This window comes from Carcharodon carcharias (genome assembly GCF_017639515.1).
Source record: "Carcharodon carcharias isolate sCarCar2 chromosome 27 unlocalized genomic scaffold, sCarCar2.pri SUPER_27_unloc_1, whole genome shotgun sequence".
Taxonomy (NCBI): domain Eukaryota; kingdom Metazoa; phylum Chordata; class Chondrichthyes; order Lamniformes; family Lamnidae; genus Carcharodon; species Carcharodon carcharias.
This window is the reverse complement of record NW_024470624.1, coordinates 861,862-867,861: the sequence shown is the minus strand read 5'-3', so window position 1 is coordinate 867,861 and position 6,000 is coordinate 861,862.

The window sequence follows — 6,000 nt, the reverse complement described above, 5'->3', positions numbered from 1 at the left end:
ACCAGCGAGTTCATACCGTGGTGAAACCGTTCACCTGCTCTGAGTGTGGAAAGAGGTTCACTGATTTACCCACACAGCGGATGCGTCGGCGAGTTCACACTGGGGAGAGGCCATTCACCTGTTCTGTGTGTGGCAAGGGATTTAGTGATTCATCCTCCCTGCTGACTCACCAGCGAGTTCACACCGGGTAGAGGCCATTCACCTGTTCTGAGTGTGGGAAGGGATTCCGTCGGTCATCCCACCTGCTGAGGCACCAGACAGTTCACACTGGGGAGAGGCTGTTCACCTGCTCTGAGTGTAGGAAGGGATTCACTTGGTCATTCCATCTGCTGACACACCAGCGTGTTAACTCCGGCGAGAGAATGTTAACGCATTTTGAGTGTGGAAAGGAATTCGCTGCTTTATCCACCCTGAGGATGCATCAGCGAGTTCACACCGGGGAGAGACCTTTCACCTGCTCCAAGTGTGGGAAGGGATTCACTCAGTTATCCCACCTGCAGAGACACCAGCGAGTTCACACCAGGGAGAGACCATTCACCTGTCCTGAGTGTGGAAAGGGATTTAGAGATTCATCCTCCCTGCTGACTCACCAGCGAGTTCACACTGGGTAGAGCCCAGTCACCAGCTCTGAGTGTGGAAAGGGATTAATTCTGTCATCACACCTGCAGAGACACCCGCGATTTTACACCGGGGAGAGGTTATTCACCTGTTCTGAGTGTGGGAAGGGATTCAGTCAGTCGTCCCACCTGCTGAGGAACCAGACAGATCACACCGGGGAGAGGCCGTTCACCTGCCCTGAGTGTGGGAAGGGATTCACTCGGTCATCCCATCTGCTGACACACCAGCGAGTTCGCATGAAGGAGAGACCGTTCACCTGCTCCAAGCGTGGGAAGGGATTTAGTGATTCATCCGAGCAGCTGAGACACCAGCAAGTTCACACCGGGGAGAGACCGTTCACCTGCTCTGAGTGTGGCAAGGGAATCACTGATTTATGCGCCCTGCGGATGCATCAGTGAGTTCCCACTGGGAAGAGACCATTCACTTGTTCTGAGTGTGGGAAGGGATTTAGTGATTCATCCTCTCTGCTGACTCACCAATGAGTTCACGAGGAGAGACCATTCACCTGGTCTGAGTGTGCAAAGGGATTAATTCTGTCATCTGAACTGTAGAGATACCAGCGAGTTCACACAGGGGAGAGGCCATTCACCTGCTCTGAGTGTGCGAAGGGATTCACTCAGTTCTCCCACCTGCAGAGACAGCAGTTAGTTCACACCGGGGAGAGACCATTCACCTGTTCTTAGTGTGGAAAGGGATGTAGTGATTCATCTTCCCTGCTCACTCACCAGTGAGTTCACAGCGGGGAGAGGCCATTCACCTGCTCGGATTGTGGGAAGGGATTCACTCAGTTCTCCCACCTGCAGAGACACCAGCGAGTTCACACCGGGGAGAGGCTATTCACCTGCTCTGATTGTGGGAAGGGATTCACTCAGTTCTCCCACCTGCAGAGACACCAGCGAGTTCACACCGGGGAGGGGCCATTCACCTGCACGGATTGTGGGATGGGATTCACTCAGTTCTCCCACCTGCAGAGGCAGCAGTTAGTTCACACCGGGGAGAGACCATTCACCTGTTCTTAGTGTGGAAAGGGATTTAGTGATTCATCTTCCCTGCTCACTCACCAGTGAGTTCACAGCGGGGAGAGGCCATTCACCTGCTCTGAGTGTGGGAAGAGATTCACTCGGTTTTGTGACCTGCTGGCACACCACCTGGGGAGAGGCCGTTCACCTGCTCTGAGTGTGGAAAGAGATTCACTGATTCATCCGCCCTGCGCTTGCATCGGCGAGTTCACCCCGGGGTGAGACCTTTCACCTGCTCAGAGTGTGGGAAGGGATTCACTCAATTATCCCACCTGCAGAGACACCAGCAAGTTCCCACTGGGGAGAGACCCTTCACCTGTTCTGATTGTGAAAGGGATTCACTCAGTTATCCCATCTGCAGAGACACCAGCGGGTTCACACTGGGGAGAGGCCATTCACCTGTTCCGTGTGTGGGAAGGGATTCACTCGGTCGTCCCACCTGCAGAGACAGCAGCGAGTTCACACTGGGGAGAGACCCTTCACCTGTTCTGAGTGTGAAAGGGATTCACTCAGTTATCCCACCGGCAGAGACACCAGCGAGTGTACACCGGGGAGAGACCATTCACCTGTTCCGTGTGTGGGAAGGGATTCAGGCGGTCATCCTACCTGCAGAAACACCAGCGAGTTCACATCGGGGAGAAGCCGTTCACCTGCTCCAAGTGTGGGAAGGGACTCAGTGATTCATCCGAGCGGCTGAGACACCAGCGAGTTCATACCGTGGAGAAACCGTTCACCTGCTCTGAGTGTGGAAAGAGGTTCACTGATTTACCCGCACTGCGGATGCGTCAGCCAGTTCACACCGCGGAGAGGCCATTCACCTTTTCTGTGTGTGGCAAGGGATTTAGTGATTCATCCTCCCTGCTGACTCACCAGCGAGTTCACACCGGGTAGAGGCCATTCACCTGCTCTGAGTGTGGGAAGGGATTCACTCGGTCGTCCCACCTGCTGAGGCACCAGACAGTTCACACTGGGGAGAGGCCATTCACCTGCTCTGAGTGTGGAAAGGAATTAATTCTGTCATCTCACCTTAGAGATACCAGCGAGTTCACACCAGGGAAAGGCCATTCAGCTGCTCTGAGTGTGAGAAGGGGTTTAGTGATTCATCCTCCCTGCTGACTCACCAGTGAGTTCACAGTGGTTTGAGGCCATTCACCTGCTCTGACTATGGGAAGAGATTCACTCAGTTATCCCACCTGCAGAGACACCAGCGAGTTCACACCAGGGTAAGGCGGTTCATCTGCTCTGAGAGCAGGAAATGATTCACTTGGTCATCCCATCAGCTAACACACCAGCGAGTTCACATCGGGGAGAAGCCGTTCACCTGCTCTGAGTGTGGGAAGGGACTCAGTGATTCATCCGAGCAGCTGAGCCACCAGCGAGTTCATACCGTGGAGAAACCGTTCACCTGCTCTGAGTGTGGGAAGGGATTCACTCGGTCATCCCAGTTGCTGAGGCACCAGACAGTTCACACTGGGGAGAGGCGTTCACCTGCTCTGAGTGTAGGAATGGATTCACTTGGTCATTCCATCTGCTGACTCACCAGCGGGTTCAAACCGGGGAGAGTACATTCACCTGTTCTGAGTGTGGAAAAGGATTTAGTGATTCATCCTCCCTGCTGAATCACCAGCGAGTTCACAGCGGGGAGAGACCATTTAGCTGCTCTGACTGTGGGAAAGGATTCACTTGGTCATCCTACCTGCTTACATACCGGCGAGTTCATACCGGGGACTGACTGATGTGCTCAGAATGTGGGAGAGATTCACTTGGTGGTGTGATCTGCTGGCACACCAGCAGGTTCACACTGGGGAGAGGCCGTTCCGCGTGTGGGAAGGGATTCACTCGGTCGTCCCACCTGCAGAGACACCAACGGGTTTACACCGGGGAGAGGCCATTCACCTGCTCTGAGTGTGGGAAGCGATTAATTCTGTTGTCCCACCTGCAGAGACACCAGCGATTTTACACTGGGGTGAGGCCATTCACCTGTTCTGAGTGTGGGAAGGAATTCACTCGGTCGTTCCACCTGCTGAGGCACCAGACAGTTCACACTGGGGAGAGGCCATTCACCTGCTCTGATTGTGGGAAGGGATTAATTCTGTCATCTCACCTTAGGGACACCAGCGAGTTCACAGCACGGAAAGACCATTCACCTGCTCTGAGTGTGGGAAGTAATTCACTCAGTTACCCCACCTGCAGAGACACCAGCGAGTTCACACCGGGGAGAGGCCATTCACCTGGTCTGAGTGTGGGAAGGGGTTTAGTGATTCATCCTCCCTGCTGACTCACGAGCGAGTTCACAGTGGGGAGAGGCCATTCAGCAGCTCTGACCGTGGGAAGGGATTCACTCAGTTTCCGACCTGCAGATACACCAGCGAGTTCACATTAGGGAGAAGCCGTTCACCTGCTCCAAGTGTGGGAAGGGACTCAGTGATTCATCCGAGCAGCTGAGACACCAGCGAGTTCATACCGTGGTGAAACCGTTCAGCTGCTCTGAGTGTGGGAAGGAATTAATTCTGTCATCTCACCTTAGACACACCAGCGAGTTCACAGCATGGAGAGGCAATTCACCTGCTGTGAGTGTGGGAAGAGATTCACTCGGTTGTGTGACCTGCTGGCACACCAGCTGGGGAGAGGCCGTTCACCTGCTCTGAGTGTGGAAAGAGATTCACTGATTTATCCGCCCTGCAGATGCATTGGCGAGTTCACACCGGTGAGAGAGCCTTCACCTTCTCTGAGTATGGGAAGGGATTCACTCAGTTATCCCACCTGCAGAGAAACCAGCGAGTTCACACTGGGTAGAGACCGTTCACCTGGTCTGACTGTGGGATGGGATTCACTCAGTTATCCCACCTGCGTATGCACCAGCGATTTCACACCGGGGAAAGGCTGTTCACCCACTCTGAATGTGAAAGGCATTCACTCAGTTATCCCAGCTGCAGAGTCACCAGTGATTTCACACTGGGAAGAGACCATTCACCTGTTCTGTGTGTGGGAAGGGATTCACACGGTCGTCCTACCTGCAGAGACACCTGCGCATTTACACCGGGGAGAGGCAGTTCACCTGCTCTGAGTGTGGGAAGGGATTCACTCGGTCGTCCCACCTGCAGAGGCACCAGACAGTTGACTGGGGAGAGGCCGTTCACCTGCTCTGACTGTGGGAAGTGATTCACTCGGTCATCCTACCTGCTGACTCACCGGCGAGTTCATACCGGGGACTGGCTGATCTGCTCAGAATGTGGGAGGAGATTCACTCGGTTGTGTGACCTGCTGGCACAGCAGCGAGTTCACACTGGGGAGAAGCCATTCACCTCTTCCGTGTGCGGGAAGGGATTCACTTGGTCGTCCCACCTGCAGAGGCACCAGCGAGAGACCATTCACCTGCTCTGAGTGTGGGAAGAGATTCACTCGGTTGTGTGACCTGCTGGCACACCTCCTGTGGAGTGGCCGTTCACCTACTCTGCGTGTGGAAAGAGATTCACTGATTCATCCGCCCTGCGGATGCATCAGCGAGTTCACACCGGGGAGAGACCCTTCACCTGCTCTGTGTGGGAAGGGATTCACTCAGTTATCCCACCTGCAGAGACACCAGTGAGTTCACACTGGGGAGAGACCCTTCACCTGTTCTGAGTGTGGGAAGGGTTTCATTCAGTTACCTCACCTGCAGGTACACCAGCGAGTTCACAGTGGTTTGAGGCCATTCACCTGCTCTGAGTGTGGGAAGGGATTAATTCTGTTGTCCCACCTGCAGAGACACCAGCGATTTTACACTGGGGAGAGGCCATTCACCTGCTCTGATTGTGGGAAGGGATTAATTCTGTCATCTCACCTTAGAGACACCAGCTAGTTCACAGCACGGAAAGACCATTCACCTGCTCTGAGTGTGGGAAGGAATTCACTCAGTTACCCCACCTGCAGAGACACCAGCGAGTTCACACCGGGGAGAGGCCATTCACCTGCTCTGACTGTGGGAAGAGATTCACTCAGTTATCCCAACTGCAGAGACACCAGCGAGTTCACACCAGGGAAAGGCCGTTCATCTGCTCTGAGAGCAGGAAAGGATTCACTTGGTCATCCCATCTGCTGACACACCAGCAAGTTTACATTGGGGAGAAGCCGTTCACCTTCTCCAAGTGTGGGAAGGGACTCAGTGATTCATCCGAGCAGCTGAGACACCAGCGAGTTCATACCGTGGTGAATCTGTTCAGCTGCTCTGAGTGTGGGAAGGGATTAATTCTGTCATCTCACCTTAGAGACACCAGCGAGTTCACAGCGGGGAGAGGCTATTCACCTGCTCTGAGTGTGGGAAGAGATTCCTCGGTTGTGTTACCTGCTGGCACACCACCTGAGGAGAGGCCATTCACCTGCT